At 43.2% G+C, this 20,878-nt stretch overlaps 1 protein-coding gene across 1 annotated transcript in view; it reads right to left on the bottom strand.

Moving 5' to 3' along the window:
- LOC124777052 (thyrotropin receptor-like) overlaps window positions 1-20,878 on the bottom strand; it is a 476,722-nt gene that overhangs the window by 439,102 nt on the left and 16,742 nt on the right. The gene's annotated exons all lie outside the window — the stretch shown is intronic.

Raw genomic sequence — 20,878 nt, 5'->3', positions numbered from 1 at the left:
GACACTCTCCTTACGCAAACAAAGATATCCTTAACGGAACCTAAGAGGACCATTATCTTAGATGGTGGTCGAACAACACATTTCACATCATACTTCAGCAAAATACGACCAATACTATTGAAAATGTTCCCTGCGTGAGACAAAAATGCCGTACGTTTTGGCGCCACCTCGGTATTATCATCACTCACCCGGTCCACGGTTGGTCGATAGCACAACACACATCTGATCTATCTTTCACTATAACCATTCTGGCGAAAGATGACCTCTCCTCATCTGACGAACTCTGAGGGTTTGAGACGACGTCGGCCCTGTGAACCAAGGTACGAAGCACCCCTTCATGCTTAGCACGATACTTTTAATTTTACTTACAATCGGCCTAAGAAAAACTCTTTGCTTGTGGACCTTCGGAAGGCCGTGTAACCTAGGAGGAACAGCACAATAAGAATTAAGACTATTCATATAGTCTCCTGCGACAGGAAACTTTTCTTAAGAATGCTGTTAGACTTTCTCTAAACACTTTTTGTGGCGATACGGTGAATCTGACGGTAACCACGACATCTTTTGAACTTAAAACAACTGTAGCATTGCTCTTGTCCGTAGGTAAAATAAAAATATCCGGATAAGCTCCAAGTGAGCGTTAAGCAACCCTCCCTGACGCTGTGATATTACTCTTGGGTAGACGTGCCCCACACGATACACTCCTAGCCTCCTCTGCAACATTAGGAGGTAGTTAAGAAATAGCGTGGTCACAGAAATAATAAAATCAACCACATGCAAACGTTTGGGCGTCGGTGAGAAATTCAAACCTTTTCCTAACACGATTAAAGCTGCGTCGTCGAAAGCGCGTGAGATTTGTCATAGAATGTCGAGATATAGTATTAGAATCCGAACCATGGAAACGCTCAAATTTCGCAAAATGCTGGGCAGTTACAAAATGAAATTCGCAGCTCGACTGCGACCACGAAACACCTTCCAGGGAATCTCCCAAAAAAAGCCGAAATTTTTGAAGCAATCATTAAATGAAGCCGAAACGACAATGGCCATTGTAATCTTACTCTACTGCTGCGGAGTTTATTCAACCTCCGCAAGCAACGAAAGATTTCCTCCCCACAGAGGTAAACTATGTGAGACCTAGCTTTCTCCCTGCTTACAATGTTCAGATAACTTACAGGGATGCAGGCTGGTGACATCGTCCACAACCGCCAATATTTCGACATGTGCATACGCTGCCATTTTCAAAACAAAACTGCAGCAAGTAAGCGCTGTGCAAGGAAATTTAAAACCTCGGCTTGCAGAGGAAGTGTGGTAAGATTAAACACACACACACACACACACACACACACACACACACACACACACACACACACACACGCGCGCGCGCGCCCGCGCGCGCCCGCGCGCCAGCTCACACACACTCGCACTCTGTAAACACTAACGCCATTAAACATCCAAAGATGACCAACATCAGAAGTTATGGGTAGTGTATATTAATACCCAACGGGCGAGGTAGCAGTAACACTGTCCCTCTATTTTTTGACAAGAGAGGTAGCAGAATTCCACGCAAATCTGACACACTGCCTCCTCTACTTTCGCCATCGTCAGTTATTTTTCTATCCAAATAGCGAAGTTCCTCTACTAATTTTAGGGTATCATTTTCTACTCTAATTCCTCAGCATCGTCAGACTTAATTCGACTACATTCCGTAATTCTTGTTTTACTTTTATTCATGCTATCGCCCGCATCTCGTGGTCGTGCGGTAGCGTTCTCGCTTCCCACGCCCGGGTTCCCGGGTTCGATTCCCGGCGGGGTCAGGGATTTTCTCTGCCTCGTGATGGCTGGGTGTTGTGTGCTGTTCTTAGGTTAGTTAGGTTTAAGTAGTTCTAAGTTCTAGGGGACTTATGACCACAGCAGTTGAGTCCCATAGCGCTCAGAGCCATTTGAACCATTTGAACCATTCATGCTATCATGTTGTAGTTGCTTTTCGAGATACTGTACATTCCGTTCATCTGTTCTTCCAAGGGCTTTGTTGTCTGTAACAGAATTACAATGCCATCAGCAAAGCTTTAATCTCCAATCCAAATTACTCCTTAGTTTCCTTGACAGCTTGCACAATGTACAAATTGAGCAGCGTTGTGGATAAGCAACATTCCTGTCTCACTCCATTCTCACTTAATTGTTTCCTTTTCACGTTATTCTGCTCTTATAGGTACAGATTGATTTTTGTACAAGTTGCGAATCTCTTTTCGTTCCCTGTATTGTACTCCTGCTATCTTCATAATTTCAAAGAGTGCAGTCGAGCCAACATTGTCAAACGTTTTCTCTAAATCTACAAGGACTATAAACGAGAGTTTGCCTTTGTTTAACCTAACTTCTGAGATAAGTCGTAGCGTCAGTATTGCCTCATATGTTCCTACCATTTCTCTGGAACACAAATTGATGACCCCCTTCACCAGTCTCTGCTTCCTTCTGTTAATAATTAGTGTTAGTTTTTTGTAACAATGCCTTATTGAACTGATAATTCTATAATGCGCCTGTCAGCGCTTTCCTTTCTTTAGGAGTTTTGTTTACCCCTAAGAAAGAGACGTGGAAGTTTAATTATGCTTTCACCAGTCCTAAATAATGCTACCGTTGCCACCAAGGTGCACCATGGTTCATCGAACCATGCCATTCACTCAAAGTCTTGACTGAATCGTGTGCTATTCCCTGAACACCGTTTGTGTCTCCCTGGTGTGATTTTGTCGGAGATTAATGTTTCGATAACACCACAGGACGGCTGTTTGTACAGCTCGTATAGGAATTTGGTTGCAAAAACAGATTTTTTTTGAGTTTATGACTGAGTTACGTTAGTGTTACTTTTGTTGTAAGATTATTCTGTATTCCGTAAACCTTACATGCGCTAATAGCTTTCACTCGACTGGTTATATTCAATGGCGACAATCACAATTTGTTCCAAGTGACGCCACCCTATGAAAACTTACTTTTTGAAGAGTAGGAAAGTGTACTGTTAGCTTTCAACTCTGCCGAAGAGCCACACTGCCCGTTATGTAATGCACGACCTAATACATTAGGCTGGTGCGTAAATCGTAGAGCCTTTCCATAAGTAACACAACAGATAAACATAAAGAGATTTTAGTCATCAGTAACACATGCTACTTCACTATATGCAACAGACCTGCCGAACATGTGGTAACTTTCCGATTACGCGATTGTAGAAATTACGTCGTTTTGTGCCGAAAAACTCGTCGGGCCATATCCGGAGTGCCTTTTCATCCGGATTGGAAGTTCCTTGAAGGTTGTCCGAGAGAGAGAGGAAAAGTTGAAAATCTGAGGGAGCAAGGCCAAGGCCTTGCCGCAGTGGCTACACCGGTTCCCGTGAGATCACCGAAGTTAAGCGCTGTTGGGCGAGGCCGACACTTGGATGGGTGACCATCCAGCCGCCATGCGCTGTTGCCATATTTCGGGCTGCACTCGGCCTCGTGATGCCAATTGAGGAGCTACTCGACCGAATAGTAGCGGCTTCGGTCAAGAATACCATCATAATGACCGGGAGAGCGGTGTGCTGACCCCACGCCACTCCTATCCGCATCCTTTTCTGAGGATGACACGGCGGTCGGATGGTCTCGGTAGGCCACTCGTGGCCTGAATACGGAGTGCTTGAGGCAGCAAGATCAGATGAATAAGGAGGTTGCGCAATGACTTCCCAATACAACTCCCGTGTAGCGTTATTTTTTTTTTTGTCAATCTACCAGAATGCGGGTGAGCGTTATCGTTGAGTAGCATCACTTCACGTAGTCTTCCTTGTTGTTGTTCCTGGGTTGCGTCTGCAAGACTTCTCGGTTGTTGACAGTAGGTGTCAGCAGGTTCCCCTCGGGGAAGCAATTCGTGGTACACCACAACGTGACTGTTTCACCAGATACGTGACGTTATCTTTTGTGGATGCGAACAGATTTCGGCTTAGAGCATGAGGTATGCGTACAACCGATTTTTGAACGTTCCTCATTGCATGCAAATGTCGCACGACGGTGGAATGCTCACAGTTCATCACATTTCTCAGTCCTCGAGTACACTGACGTGGATAATTGTGGCTTAATGCTTTCAAACGGTCTTCATCAAATCACGAAGGTCTTCCTGGACGTAGAGACTAACTAATATCAAAACGATCCTCCTTAAAACGAAGAAACCATATTCGTGTCGTGCTCTGCCCAGTGGCATTATCCGCATGGCATTATCCCCATACATGGTGCAAATGTTTCTGGCTGCACCCGCTGCTGTCACCCCTCGAACATAGGTGTATATCTCAAACGTTCCGATTTCTCCACTTGGCACAACATCTTCTAGCGTCCACAGCTCCGCTCACTATATCCAAATGACAAAATTAAAATATGTAAAGTCAAATAGCCACAGTGAACTACAAATAAAAAATGACAGTCGATAAATAAACCCGGAGCAACCGGCATACCAACATGCAAAAGAAAATAAAAACGTTACGAACTTATACACCAATCTAATACAACCAACTAATTTCCTTGACGTCCCTGGCTAACAACAGCTGACAGCCGCGGTGGCCAAGCGGTTCTAGGCGCTTCAGTCGGGAACCGCGCGACTGCTACAGTCGCAGGTTCGAATCCTGTCTCGGGCATGGATGTGTGTGGTGTCCTTAGGTTAGTTAGTTTTAAGTAGTTCTAAGTTCTAGGGCACTGATGACCTCAGATGTCAAGTCCCATAGTGCTCAGAGCCATTTTTTTAACAACAGCTGCAACTGAAGCATAGTTAGCTCGACCATCTACATTCCGATACAAGAGTGTTTGTCTTACTCTTATAGCTATTATCAAGATTTACTTTTGCGGGACTATTCCTAGAGTACCAAATGCACGGTTAGAGGGCGTAACGTACTCCATATTTAGAAAGCGGGATGTCCACCTCCGTAGCTGGATGGACGGCACGGGAAGCAGCGGCTCCGAGGTTTACCCATAACCCCTGGGAAAGCTGTATGCTGACGCCACAGGCTGAGGATGATATTGTGGTCCGTTGGTTCCAGTCGGCACGCTTGAGATCGGAACGAAGGCCCTTTGCTTTTTTTTTTTTTTTTTTTTACTTTTAAAAAGAGGTCTAGGCGTGAATACGAATATTAACGTGGAATTATTTCACCGAAGCTGGCTTACAAAATGCACTTAAAAACAGTTACAAGATGGAAAAGTGTAAGTAGTGAAGCCGTTCTGACAGGACAAGAGCAGTTAATAAAAAAATAGAAAGGATGACAACCTGCCAACATCCCAGTTATTCAGAGATTATGGACCGCCATTTTACTGTGGGATTAGGAGTCAATTACGGGAAATAATGCAAATTAAAGAATACCCAAACATTCGATTAAAATAATGCAAAGCGTTGATACGAATACGTCAAAAAAGATAGTAGTGGACAGTTTATCTGTAAAAACATAGAGGTCTTAAATATAAAACTAAGAAAAATGAAACGGTTATACCTAAGGTCACCTGCACAATTTAATATATGCATAGACACAGTCACACATGAATGGCAAAGTACTGTGACGAATAATTTTCATGTGGGTGTTGTTGTTTTAAATGTTATTTTATATGGAAATAACCAATTTATTTCTTGGTATCCAGAAAAAGACCTTAAGTTTGCAGCGAATGATTTGAAAAACCAAATCAAAGATATTAACCTGAACATACTTGCGACAATAACCGGGGCGATGGGTTTCCAAGGGTAAGAACATTTGAGGACTGAAACCGTTATGTTTTAAAAATGAATACAAAAAGTCTCGAATGCAAAATCATTTATTTCGATGATAACCGATTTCGGTCAGTTTTTGACCATCCTCAAACCCTCATACTATCATTGGGGTCTGAGGACTGTCAAAAACTGACCGAAACCAGTTACCACCGAAATAAATGATTTTGCGATCGAGACAGTTTGTGTCCATTTTTAAAGTATTTTTAGTCAGACCACTGTTTCTCCTTAAGAAATGCCCTCATAAATTACGGAAATTGTTATAAATGACAAAATTATAGAATAAGTATGTAGTTTTAACTGAGTATGGTATAATGTATCTTACTGAGAGAGAATAGAGATTAAGAATGAAATAAACGTTCAGAGGATATGGGGTACAGTTAACAAGCCATTAACTGGAAAATCGTGATATAAAGACATGACGGTGGATCCGGAGTTAACAAACGGCATCGAGAAATGGACAGCTACAGATGAGTCAGGAGGAAAGCTTTCGGGTTGATATTTTTAATACACTCCTGGAAATGGAAAAAAGAACACATTGACACCGGTGTGTCAGACCCACCATACTTGCTCCGGACACTGCGAGAGGGCTGTACGAGCAATGATCACACGCACGGCACAGCGGACACACCAGGAACCGCGGTGTTGGCCGTCTAATGGCTCTAGCTGCGCAGCATTTGTGCACCGCCGCCGTCAGTGTCAGCTAGTTTGCCGTGGCATACGGAGCTCCATCGCAGTCTTTAACACTGGTAGCATGCCGCGACAGCGTGGACGTGAACCGTATGTGCAGTTGACGGCCTTTGAGCGAGGGCGTATAGTGGGCATGCGGGAGGCCGGGTGGACGTACAGCCGAATTGCTCAACACGTGGGGCGTGAGGTCTCCACAGTACATCGATGTTGTCGCCAGTGGTCGGCGGAAGGTGCACGTGCCCGTCGACCTGGGACCGGACCGCAGCGACGCACGGATGCACGCCAAGACCGTAGGATCCTACGCAGTGCCGTAGGGGACCGCACCGCCACTTCCCAGCAAATTAGGGACACTGTTGCTCCTGGGGTATCGGCGAGGACCATTCGCAACAGTCTCCATGAAGCTGGGCTACGGTCCCGCACACCGTTAGGCCGTCTTCCGCTCACGCCCCAACATCGTGCAGCCCGCCTCCAGTGGTGTCGCGACAGGCGTGAATGGAGGGACGAATGGAGACGTGTCGTCTTCAGCGATGAGAGTCGCTTCTCCCTTGGTGCCAATGATGGTCGTATGCGTGTTTGGCGCCGTGCAGGTGAGCGCCACAATCAGGACTGCATACGACCGAGGCACACAGGGCCAACACCCGGCATCATGGTGTGGGGAGCGATCTCCTACACTGGCCGTACACCACTGGTGATCGTCGAGGGGACACTGAATAGTGCACGGTACATCCAAACCGTCATCGAGCCCATCATTCTACCATTCCTAGACCGGCAAGGGAACTTGCTGTTCCACCAGGACAATGCACGTCCGCATGTATCCCGTGCCACCCAACGTGCTCTAGAAGGTGTAAGTCAACTACCCTGGCCAGCAAGATCTCCGGATCTGTCCCCCATTGAGCATGTTTGGGACTGGATGAAGCGTCGTCTCACGCGGTCTGCACGTCCAGCACGAACACTGGTCCAACTGAGGCGCCAGGTGGAAATGGCATGGCAAGCCGTTCCACAAGACTACATCCAGCATCTCTACGATCGTCTCCATGGGAGAATAGCAGCCTGCATTGCTGCGAAAGGCGGATATACACTGTACTAGTGCCGACATTGTGCATGCTCTGTTGCCTGTGTCTATGTGCCTGTGGTTCTGTCAGTGTGATCATGTGATGTATCTGACCCCAGGAATGTGTCAATAAAGTTTCCCCTTCCTGGGACAATGAATTCACGGTGTTCTTATTTCAATTTCCAGGAGTGTAGGAACGGCAGGTTACACAACCCTGGATAAAAAGGAAGAATTGTTTGTACGACGAACTGAATTCAAGGCAATAACTAAAACTGACAGAACAAAATGAACGATAGACAATAACAGAATTCCTAAATTCTTTCTAGAGCATACCACAATAATTCTGTCGACGGAATGGAGGAAGATCCCTCAGCAGGTAGGATGAAAATTTTCATTGAAGAAGGCATCAGTCAGTAGCCTTCAACCTTAAAGGTACTGATGTTGAGTACTATAAACAGTGGTTAACGGTCTCGCCACAGTGGTAACACGGCTTCCGTCAGATCATAAGAGTTAAGCGCTGTCTGGCTTGACGAGAACTTGGGTGGATGACCATTCGGGTCTACCAAGTGCTGTAGACAAACGGGGTGCACTCCCCTTGTGGAGCTATTTGACTGACAAGTAGCGGCTCTGTTCACGAAAACTGACAACGGCCGGGAAAGCGGTATGCTGACCACATTTCCCTCCACATTCGCATACGTGACGTCTATCGGCGAGGATGATATGTCGGTCGGTCGGTACTGTTGGACCTTCTGAGGCCTGTTTGGACGAAATACTAGTAAATGGTAAATAACCTTCCTGGCAGATTAAAACTGTGTGCGAGACCGAGACTCGAACTCGGGCCTTTGCCTTTGACGGGCAAGTGCTCTACCAACTGAGCTACCGAAGCACGATTCACAATCCGTCCTCACAGTTTCAGTTCTGCCAGTTCCTCGTCTCCTACCTCCCAGACTTCACAGAAGATCTTCTGCGAACCTTGCAGAAATAGCCGGCGGGGCGGCTAAGCGGTTCTAGGCGCTACAGTCTGGAACCGCGCGACCGCTACTGTCGCAGGTTCGAATCCTGCCTCGGGCATGGATGTGTGTGATGTCCTTAGGTTAGTTAGGTTTAAGTAGTTCTACGTTCTAGGGGAGTGATGACCTCAGAAGTTAAGTCCCATAGTGCTCAGAGCCATTTGAACCTTGCAGAAATAACACTCCTGGAAAAAAGGATAGTGCAGAGACATGGCTTACCCTCAGCCTGGGGGATGTTCCCAGAATGATATTTTCACCCTGCAGCGGAGTGTGCGCTGATATAAAACTTTCTGGCAGATCAAAACTGTGTGCCGGACCAGGACGCGAACTCAGCATCTTTGCCTTTCGCGGGCAAGTCCTCTACCAACAGAGCTACCCAAGCACGACTTACGTCCCGTCCTCATAGCTTCAATTCTGACAGTACCTCGTCTCTTACCTTCCAAACTTCCTTTCTTCCAGGAGTGCTACTTCTGCAAGGTTCGCAGAAGAGCTTGTGTGAAGTTTGGAAGGTAGGAGACTATGTACTGGCAGAACTGAAGCTGTGAGGGTGGGTCGTGAGTCGTGCTAGGGTAGATCAGTTGGTAGAACACTTGCCCGTGAAACGCAAAGGTCCTGAGTTCGAGTCTCGGTCCGGCACACAGTTTTAATCTGCCATAAAGTTTCAATCAGCGGACACTCCGCTGCAGAGCGAAAATCTCATTCTGGAGTAAATAACCTGCAGGCATTGTTTTTGGGCATCAACACTCCTGCATTTTTTCCTGTTAAATTATCTGAACTAATGTAAGTAACTGCACGTTAAGTACTTTCAGTACTGACAAAAGGATTGTGATGAGGAGTAACTTGGTAACATACTAGCCCGCGACAGACTCGTGGTACAACAGCACCGTTGTAACGACGAGAATGCAAAACAATAGTGCCTTCTTGTCAGCGAGTAACAGCATCTTCAGTAGGTCGTGGGTTATGCATGCAGTAGGGTCATAACATACATGAGAGCCAACGGTAATGTGGCAGGAGCAGAGCAGTAAGCCATTAACTCAGTTAGCTGAGCACATGATGGAGTTAGCGGCGCAGCCAGCTGGGCGTGCCGTTGCCCTCACCCGTCCAGACCACTTCCAGTCTTGATCCGTATGGCTGGTCACAAACATTACGCTTGAACGCAAGGGGAACTTACACCCCTGCAATCTGACACACCAACGAAACCTAAATATGAGGGATGTCAAAAGAGTAATGAGATTGATTCTTTTACATACCAAGGTTTTTAATTCTTTTTCAAACAACAATATTGTCTCCATCAAAGTAGTACCCTTCGGTAGCTACACACCGGTGGTGGTGATGTTCCAAATCTTGGTAGCAGCGCTGAAAGGCTTCACCTGGTAGGACCTTTAACATGTGAGTCACATTCCTATGAATGTTCTCCAGAGTCCCAAAATGATGTCCTCTTAGAACATTTTTCAATTTGCGGAAAAGAAGAAAGTGACAGGGACTTAGATCAGGTAAACAGGGGAGTTGTGGAAGAAGAGGACTACCTTTTGAGGTCAAAAATTCCTTTATGGAAGTCGCCGTGTGACACAGGGCGTTATCATGATGCAGCGTCCACTTGTCTCAGTTGTTGTCTCACTCGATTCACTCTTGTCCTCAGCACTTCACGAACAAACTGGTAAATTATTTGGTTGAGAGTTTTCCGTGGAGGACACGATACCCTTACCGTCAAAAAGGCAAATCGGCACTGTTTTTACCTTGGATTTGCTCATTCGAACTACGAATATTTTCGATCGAAGAGAGTGTCACTCCTCACTTCGCCATCTTGTCACAGGATCGTACTCAAAAATTCAGGATTCATCACCTGTGGTCACTAACAATCTTCTCAAGGTCAACACACTCGTTTCTTCGAGTGTCTTTCTTATCGGTTGTGAGGTTTTTCGGCACCATTTTGGCACATTCTTCCGCATCCTGTAAAAATTTGGTGTACGTTGAAAGTGTTTAGCTGGTTCCCCATCATCAACATTGTTAAACGTCCGTCTGATCTCACAACAGCAAGCAAACTTTCGAAGTTTTCGTCGGTTTTTGAAGTTGAAGGTCTCTCTGAGTGAGATTCATCTCCAACGTGTTCTCGGCCTTCCCGAAATGATTTGAGCCAACGAAAAGCTTGTGCACTTGATAAGGAATGTTCCCCATAGGCCTGTTTCAAATTTCCACAGCTCACACTCGCGGATTCCCCAAATTAAACGAAAAAATTGATGGCATATCTTTGTTCTAAATTCTGCTATTCCATTTTCGTGACAGAACGAAAACACAGCTTCATTGATGGAGGTCTCAAAAATCACTTGATGGTTGTACGGATTTGAAACTCTTACTGAGCATCTGGAAAGGATTAACACACCGGTCTACACAAACAGAACAACATAGCGTTGCCAGAACGCTTCCAGTGTTGTCAGTCTCATTACTATTCTCACACACCTCACATCTAGCTCAAAAAAAGTAACAAAAGTTTTGTGTCAAGATGCGATGGAAGTCCCTTTTCAAAGGAAGAAATTCGTAGTGATATTTGGCAAGAAGAAAGGCTTCACAGTCCAGGTAAAAGAAAAAGAATCAGGAAGTTGTTAATCTGTAATTCCATCACCAGACTTCAGATTTAATATCTTCTCGAAAGTCTACGAATCCCCGAGACCAATATCTTGCCAGTGTGAATGTCGAAAACAGGTAAAAATTATCGATGTTACCAGGATGCGTGAACAGTCTAAATACATAATTAAGTTTGTACAGAAACCTCGGAACGTAAGTCTTACTTGCAACTGGTCAGTTTCTTTTTCTTTTTGATTTTTGTACACATTGTGCATCAGACGTCTTTTCCTGTAAGTACGGTACACCAATTTTCATGAGAACTACGTACTAAGTCTTACGTTATCGAAGGCTTGTCTAGGTCAACAGATTTCACGAACGTGTCTCGATTTTTCTTGTCTTGCTTCCAGTATACGCGCAAGCTAGAACCGTGTCTCTGATGCCTTTACCTTTCCTAAGACCAAGCTGGTCGCTATATAACGTATCTGTAAATTTATTTTCCATTGTTCTGTATATTACTCGTGTTAGCAACTTCGATTATGAGACGTCAATCTGACTGTGTGGTAGATCCCGCATTGAATTGTCTTTGCTACCTTTTGCGGTACATGGATGATATTTTTCTGAAACTGAGGTGGAATGCCTTCAGACTGATAGATTCTACAAATCAGCTTGAATAGTCATTTGTCTGCCATTTCCTGAAATGACTTAAGAAAATTTTGTCTGTGATATATAAACCTTCTGCCTCATTTGATCGCAAGTCTTCCAAACCACTGTTATACTATGATTCTAATACTGGATCAACTCTGTCCTCCTTAACGACTTTTATTTCTAACTGATATAATTTCAAAAAGTCATCAGGAATTAACGAAATATTTACCAGAAACCACACTAAAACAAATTAGGGACTGAAGAAGTGAATAATTGAAACAGACTGGCAAAAATATCACGAGTCATAGTACCAGCGGCAGATGCAGAAGCAGGGAACTCAGTGTACGGTTAATGGAACGATACTGAGAACAGTACCTAACCAAAAGTGAATAGTGTGTGGCGTCTTTCTCAGAGATAGCAAAAAATTCTTCTAACGATGTTATATTGTATGGTTCGTTAGTTAAATCTGTCTCAAGAGGAAGTCAGTGAGATGTCGAAGGAAGGGGAATGTTATCGACAGAAAAGTAGTCTCCGCGTCTTGACGAAATAACAGTGGATACAAAGTGCACATGCCATGTAAGCCAAATTTTTTTCTTATAAGAAAATACTACGAACGTTTACAGCTGTAATAATTTATTTCACAATGAAAAAATGTGTCACAATGACGGTACCAAAGGAAAAAAAACCCAGAAAATTACCAACAAAATAACCCTTCTTAATATTAAGAGACAAATATTCATTAGATTGATACTGCAATGCAGATTTCTTTATGAGATTATACTTTGAAAAATGCTATTCATGAATGTTTTATTAAATCCACAGCTGAAATTTTCCATCGAAAAAAAGAGGAGGTAATTTGAACACAGGCTTCATACCGATATCTAGGACTAGAATTGAGCTCTAACAAAACTACGGTACGGTAGTTTAGGTACAGTACATAAATGATGTAGTACAAGGTAGGATGACCGGTAATACTGGTAGCACTGACAGGGAAGAAACATAGATGAATAATCAATCAGAAATCTTCAAACGAACATATGCCCCTCTTTCACGTTCGTTGTTCAAAGCCGGAATTTGATCTTCTATGCAGGCCACCACAAAAGCGACGTTTCGTTTTCGTTTCTGTCTGATTATGAACTCCAGAGGTTTATTACAATCTTTGATGGAAAGTTAATAATGTGCATGCTGAGAACTTATAACATCAGCGTCTCAAATGAAAGCATAAATTAGAATTTTTTATCGTTATTTTATTTGGTTTCAATATAACAATTTTACTGTCACTTCACATGTAGTATAACTACCGCTATTGATTACAGGCCGGCCGGTGTGGCCGTGCGGTTTAGACGCTTCAGTCTGGAACCGCGTGGCCGCTACGGTCGCAGGTTCGAATCCTGCCTCGGGCATGGATGTTTGTGATGTCCTTAGGTTAGTTAGGTTTAATTAGTTCTAAGTTCTAGGCGACTGATGACCTCAGAAGTTAAGTCGCATAGTGCTCAGAACCATTTGATTACAGAACATTTCCTCAAAATTTTCATCTTGCGTCGACGCTCTCTGCCACATACGTACTCCCACACTCACACACAATTTCACATAATTGTTTTTAATGTTCTAGTTCTTTAGTGTGGATCATTAGATTTGAATCTTCTTCTTTTTTTAAGACTTGATTATCATAGCTCCTCATCTCTCCCCGTAAGAAATGGTTCAGATGGCTCTGAGCACTATGGGACTTAACATCTGTGGTCATCAGTCCCCTAGAACTTAGAACTACTTAAACCTAACTAACCTAAGGACATCACACACATCAATACCCGAAGCGGGATTCGAACCTGCGACCGCAGCGGTCGCGCGGTTCCAGACTGAAGCGCCTAGAGCCGCTCGGCACACCGGCCGGCTTACCGTAAGAAAGTTCGTTGATAGTTTGAACACCCTGAAATAAGGGGTAAACAGAAATTAGAAATAAAAATTACAATATTTTGTATGTCCTACAGGATCAGGTTATTTATTTAACCGGTTTTCGGCTCACATTACGATCATCAGAATTTCACTGACTATCGCCGAAAAAAAAATTTGATGTTACTCATCTAGACCGAGGCACACGCTAAATTTCATCTTTGACAGTGCAGTTAAAATGAAAAATTTTGAACAGTAAACGAATGAAAAGGGAGGAAACTGAAAAAACGTTAACACTGAATTCGAAAGACAGAACTAGTACAATAATTTAAATTAAATTAAAAAAATCCAGTAAAATAAAGTTTGTAATTGATAAGAGTCGTAAAGAATTACTTGAAGAGGTAGAAAGTGATACACATAAGAAATAGAATTGCCATGTCTGCTATTTACTATTTACTCTGTTTCTGTACAACTTTCCAGGTATGATATCTGTCTCCAGGCTATTCTTTAGTATTCCTCTCATGTACTAATTTTATTGTATTAGGATTGTCAATTAATTTAAATTATTATACTCGCACTGTTGAGTTTAGTGTTAATGTTTTCCCTTTGTACTGGGTGAATCAGAACTCTATCGACAAACTGTCAGAGGCGGTAGTATTGACCAAAAGAAAAAAGTAATGTCTAATAAACATGGGCCCTAAAATGCACACGTTACGAACTCTGTGAAGCACACCTCTTTTACCGAAGAAGTGTTTGTAGCTCTTAAGGTATGCGTTTTAGAGCACATGAATAATGGACTTTCTTTCAGGAATGCTTCCCCGTCAAAAACGTGCAACGAACAATTACAGTGCATTCGTTTTGCGCCATAACATTTTTGACTTGGTTGCCACATATTCTGAAATACCATTTTTGACTTTGTTACGATGATTTTAAAATGAGTCTCGGCCCGAAACTAGTCATAGAGTGAATAAAAAAGTAAAATTTGCAATTTTGGACTGTACATACATATATAATTCTACACATATCTCTCAGAAAGACCATGAAGGTTGAGAAATTCGGGTCTACATGGAGGCTTCTTCCGCGCACCGTTTGCGAGTGCAACAAGAAAGGGGAAACACACACCATCGGATGGCCTGCAGGGTACAGGTGTAGATATAGGAGGTGCGTCCGTTATTTCAAATCGCTTTGTACGGTAATATTGAACAAATAATGTAAAAAAAAAAACATAGTTACATCGCAGAGAACTATTTTCACCAGGTTTTTAGCTTCTAGGGAAACGTCACACTCTCTGCTATACGCATTGTTTAGTGTTTTGAAGCGTTCGTTGCAGAAGTTTCCTCATTAGAAACTTTCATAGTCTGCTGTAACGTTTCTGACCGTCAACTGGCTTTGTAAGTTGTTCTAATGCGATTTCTCCGTTGGGGCAATACTGGTAGAGAAAGAAAGTGACCGCTGTTGCACTGACTCAGATGCACCTATAAAAGCTAACTAAATACTCTACATTTAAAGCAGATATACCCCTGAACAGTGCACTTACTATAGTTAAGTTTGCGCTAGTTGGAATTAATATTTCAGTACAATTTGAAAGCTTATAAACTTCCATCATGCTGGAAGGCAGCTGCAGGGCAGAATCTTGTGTTAATAAGTACAACTAAAAAATTCCAAAGTTGAAAATTTCACTTTTAGTTACTTGATATGTAGATTCGGATCGGTACCCAGTTTCAAATCATCCAGAGAGTGAAAATGATATTTTCCAAAACATAGCAATAAATAAATACGTGTAACAAAGGGCAATTGAACAGTTACTTAGCATACAGTTATCTGTATGCTCTGTAACTGCTCATTTGCACTTTGTTATATGTACATATTTGTTATCTTGATACGGTTCTTATATTTTGAGAAATAACTTTTTGACTGTCTGGACGATATGAAAATTGGTCCCGATCCGAAACTAATCGTCAAATAGAAAAAGGGATATTTGCAACTTTGGCTGTTTTCCCGTTGTATTGAAAGCTGTTGCTGGTGTGGAAACGGGAGTTTTTGAAAATTTTCGGAACACAACTTCACTGCACTACAACTGCAGGCACGCTGCCAATATGGAGGCATCATTACCCGTAGTTACCTACATGGTCTCTAGGTAATACTTCTTACTAGAGTGCTCCTATCAGATAGCAATTTGTTTATAAGTTAGTGAGCGCCATTGCCCGACGAATGTCATTACTCAACCCTCCACCCCCCCCCCCCCCATCCCGCTCACCATCCCACTAAAAGAAAGATACGAATATACACATTCGATTTCCGTATTGCTGCATGCTTCATATCAGTATCTTGAACGCTTAAAAAATATATTATGGCTATCCACATTACATATGATATCTAGAACTAGTCTTGAATTTATCCCCTTTTTTAAAAATTTCCAGTTCTGTGGTTTATCGTATCAGATCGTACGTCTCCTGGGAGACTGATCTAAACCCATCCTCAGACTGCAATGTATAATGTTTGGTATACACATTAACAGTAGTCCAACAGAAAGAATTATTTTCGTTTCACGTAGGAAAATATTTTAACAGGCTTGCCTGCCGGAACAACGACCACAAGCGTACACAAAAATGAGAGAGTGGCCATTTCCGGAGGCCATTAACGCGTATGAATTAGCGCCATCCTCTCCCCTGGAATGTGCAGTACGTCATACACGTATTTCACCGCAGCGAGTAAAGTAGAAAATGCTATTAACGTGCTAGTTAGTGGAATGAATTCGGACATTCACTTATGACCTACTAGTGACCGCACACAGATCACCCACAATGAGAGACGCGATGTACTTCGAACGGTAAATATAACGCGAACACAGTCGCGTCACGGTTGTTTACCATTCGTTACTACCACAGCTATTTATTAACAGGGAGAATCAGTTCTGAGCTAATCGACAAATTTAACCCGCAAGCATGTGGTGAGAATTCAGTCTTTTTGTTTAAAAAAATTAATGCACATTGGTTCCAAAAAAGATTATTAATGATTGAAAATTGTATGCGAAGAGATAAAAAATTTCAGAGATTGGTCAATGTATGCGAAAGTGTCGATATAGAATCTTTGCTGGAATACGCCAGAATTATTATTCTGCTGCCTTAAATTACCGCAAACGTTCCAGATCTTGTCCTTGCAGAGACTTCTCAAGGTGACAAGCGTGAAATTCTGAGTGAATAACACGCCGAAGAGTATAAGAAAGAGACGAAAAGCTATCGAGTAAAACAGAAGTGATTTCTGAGTTTCCAGGGGGTAGTGTTACAGGCCCTCTGCTGTTTCTTATTCATATAAACGATTTGGGGGACAATCTAAGCAGCCGTCATAGGTTGTTTGCAGATGGTGTTGTCGTTTATAGCCTAGTAAAGTCATCATAAGATCAAAACAAATTGCAAAACGATTTAGAAAAGATATGTGTATGGTGCAAAAATTGGCAGTTGACCCTAAATAATTAAAAGTGTGAGGTCATGAATGCTAAAAGGAATCCGTTAAAATTTGATTACATGGTAAATCAATCAGATCTCCATTTTTTCCAATTTTGTACTAACCGTTTCATCCCTCCTACACTCAAGTTCAAAGACTATGCAGCATATTCTAATCCTCTGCTGTCACTACAGTTGTCCCTCTTCTGGTCTTTCCTGCAACAAAAAGGCGGCCGTCGCAAGAGTAGTCCCACTAAAATGTTGCTTCTTATGGTAAACTTGCTTCGTAGATTTTCTCATTTTTTCCTTCAAGCATCACTTCACTTCTTACTTTTCATTTTCCGAGTGTTTATCTCATGGTATGTAGTTCACTGTTGCGCATGTTTGGCGTAATTTACTATTTATTTTAACTTTCTGGTCAGGCGCTCAGTCCGTCGCCACAGCTGTCAGTTATCGTGAGGAAAGGAAGTCATGTGTGCGATGTGTCTGCGAGTCGTTAAACTTTGTTCTGTGTGGTTATCGCATTTCAATTGTTTGTGTATCGTTGTTTTATGTGGTGGGGATTTGGGACAAGCCCAAGATTTGCCTAAACTGGACTGTAAAACTGCCTAAAACCTCAGATTGGCCAGTGAACCGAATCAACGGTCATTAACCTGCCAAGTGTCTTCGATTTGGATATGGCCCACCTACCTATCTCGAAAGGTAGCGTTCTGCGCGTTACGTTATGCGAGCAGATGACCTTCATTTCTTACATTATGTCCAGATAATTTTTAATATCCTTGAAGGACACAGGGGAAAACGTTTCCAGTGTCTCGTATCCTGTTTTTATTGAGTCCACGTTTTACATACACTACTGGCCATTAAAATTGCTACACCACGAAGATGACGTGCTACAGACGCGAAATTTAACCGACAGGAAGAAGATGCTATGATATGCAAATGATTAGCTTTTCAGAGCATTCACACAAGGTTGGCGCCGGTGGCGACACCTACAACGTGCAGACATGAGAAAAGTTTCCAACTGATTTCTCATACACAAACAGCAGTTGACTGGCGTTGCCTGGTGAAACGTTGTTGTGATGCCTCGTGTATGGAGGAAAAATGCGTACCATTACGTTTCCGACTTTGATAAAGGTCGGATTGTAGCCTATCGCGATTGCGGTTTATCGTATCGCGACATTGCTGCTCGCATTGGTCGAGATCCAATGACTGTTAGCAGAATATGGAATCGTTTGGTTCAGGAGGGTAATACGTAACGCCGTGCTGGATCCCAACGGCCTCGTATCACTAGCAGTCGAGATAACAGGCATCTTATCCACATGGCTGTAACGGATCGTGCAGCCACGTCTCGATCCCTGAGTCAACAGATGGGGACGTTTGCAAGACAACAACCATCTGCACGAACAGTTCGACGACGTTTGCAGCAGCATGGGGGACTATCAGCTCGGAGACCATGGCTGCGACTACACTTCACGCTGCATCACAGACAGGAGCGCCTGCGATGGTGTACTCAACGACGAACCTGGGTGCACGAGTGGCAAAACGCCATTTTTTCGGATGAATCCAGGTTCTGTTTACAGCATCATGATGGTCGCATCCGTGTTTGGCGACATCACTGTGAACGCACATTGGAAGCGTGTATTCGTCATCGCCATACTGGCGTATCACCCGGCGTGATGGTATGGGGTGCCATTGGTTACACGTCTCGGTCACCTCTTGTTCGCAATGACGGCACTTTGAACAGTGAACGTTACATTTCAGATGTGTTACGACCAGTGGCTCTGCCCTTCATTCGATCCCTGAGATTTCAGCAGGATAATGCACGACCGCATGTTGCAGGTCCTGTACGGGCCTTTCTGGATACAGAAAATGTTCGACTGTTGCCATGGCCAGCACATTCTCCAGATCTCTCACCAACTGAAAACATCTGGTCAATGGTGGCCGAGCAACTGGTTCGTCACAATACGCCAGTAACTACTCTTGATGAACTGTGGTATCGTGTTGAAGCTACATGGGCAGCTGTACCTTTAGACGCCATTCAAGATCTGTTTGACTCAATGCCCAGGTGTATCAAGACCGTTATTACGGCCAGAGGTGGTTGTTCTGGGTCCTGATTTCTCAGGATCTATGCACCCAAATTGCGTGAAAATGTAATCAAATGTCAGTTCTAGTATAATATATTTGTCCAATGAATACCCGTTTATCATCTGCATTTCTTCTTGGTGTAGCAATTTTAATGGCCAGTATCGTATTTAAGCAAGCAACAAAAGATACTGTAGGTAACGGAAAAAGGGAATGGAAAAAATTTTTTCATGATGTAACTCTGATTCAGTCTCACTAAATGTGCCAATAAACTTATTAATTATAAAGCAATTACCTGCTGTTGTGACAGAAATTTCTGGAAAAATTGCTCTCACCTCTGACAGGTTTTTTTAGTGAAATACTATGTCGAAGGAAGTATGATGTACAAGGTCCAGTCACGCCAATGTGACCACCACCTATGTTCGATGTCAACGTGCGATAACCATGGGCGAACCCAGCGAGTGGCAGGGGGGGGGGGCAGTTTTCACTAGTTTACTGTTTTATTCAACAAGTGCTGTATGTTGTCTCTTGTTTCCTGAGACTAGTATCTAGTATGACCTGCCCCCCACCCCACCCTCCCCCTTAGTTCAGGTCCTGGGTACGCCCTTGGCGATAACCACTCACAGACGACAGGTGGCAGCACTAGCAGTGGAGGGTACATAACGCGTGTCGGGTAGATGCGGAAAACAGTACAATATTAGTAGTAATGTGGAAACGGAGCGATTTATCTGACGCCCAAAAGGGCATGATTATTGACTTCCGGGATAAGAGTGGAAGCATTTTCGAAAGGCTCTTCTTGTAAACTGTTCGCGTGCCACCGTGGTTAAAGCAGTGTGCGATTTGTGCTTTTACCAGTGGGGGGGGGGGGGGGGGGGATGTCTTAGGGGGTTAGTATAATTATATATGTTACTAGCTTGGACCGTGGCGTTACCCATGGTTAAACAGTTATTTATAAATAGATGTTAATGATAGCTGCGAGGATAATTCTTGTGAAACACTTTGTAGTAGTCTCTGATTTTTGGGACTTCGAGAAAACACAGAATATAAGGAATCTAAAAAAAACCTGTATATGGTATACATCTGCTACATCATTCACAACATCGTGGATAGCTAATTTCATTTTGTGGTTCATACAATGAACTACAGTTAAATCCTTATGTAAATGACTACGCAGTAGAGCGGCTACGCCTTTGTAAGGTGCAAGCATTGTTGAGCCACCATCTGTTGCGATACCTAAAAGATGGTTTTTTAGTTCATCATTTGTAATGCCATAGCCGGCCTAAGTGGCCGTGCGGTTCTAGGCGCTACAGTCTGGAACCGAGCGACGCTACGGTCGCAGGTTCGAATCCTGCTTCGGGCATGGATGTTTGTGATGTCCTTAGGTTAGTTATGTTTAATTAGTTCTAGGTTCTAGGCGACTGATGACCTCAGAAGTTAAGTCGCATAGTGCTCAGAGCCATTTGAACCTTTTTTTTTGTATGTTTTGTAATGCCATACTTTTCAAGAGCTGCTAACAGTGTGCTGAAAATGCATTCTCCTGTCCCACTTTCTAATTCAACAATCTCAAAAAAATAATCGCTAGCAACTCCCTCAAAGGACAAATATATATATATATTATTAAACAAGTTTTATTGGAAACCGTTGTACTTTCGTCCATCATGATACAAGCCCGCAAGTAAACGGATGACGCACCTTAGACGAAAGCAATAATGACAACATGATAATGATGATTTAGTTCTAAACGTTTTGAAATG

The sequence above is a fragment of the Schistocerca piceifrons genome, chromosome 1 (assembly GCF_021461385.2).
Source record: "Schistocerca piceifrons isolate TAMUIC-IGC-003096 chromosome 1, iqSchPice1.1, whole genome shotgun sequence".
NCBI classification, from domain to species: domain Eukaryota; kingdom Metazoa; phylum Arthropoda; class Insecta; order Orthoptera; family Acrididae; genus Schistocerca; species Schistocerca piceifrons.
The sequence above is the reverse complement of the archived record's forward strand: the minus strand, read 5'-3'. Positions and strand labels throughout refer to the sequence as shown.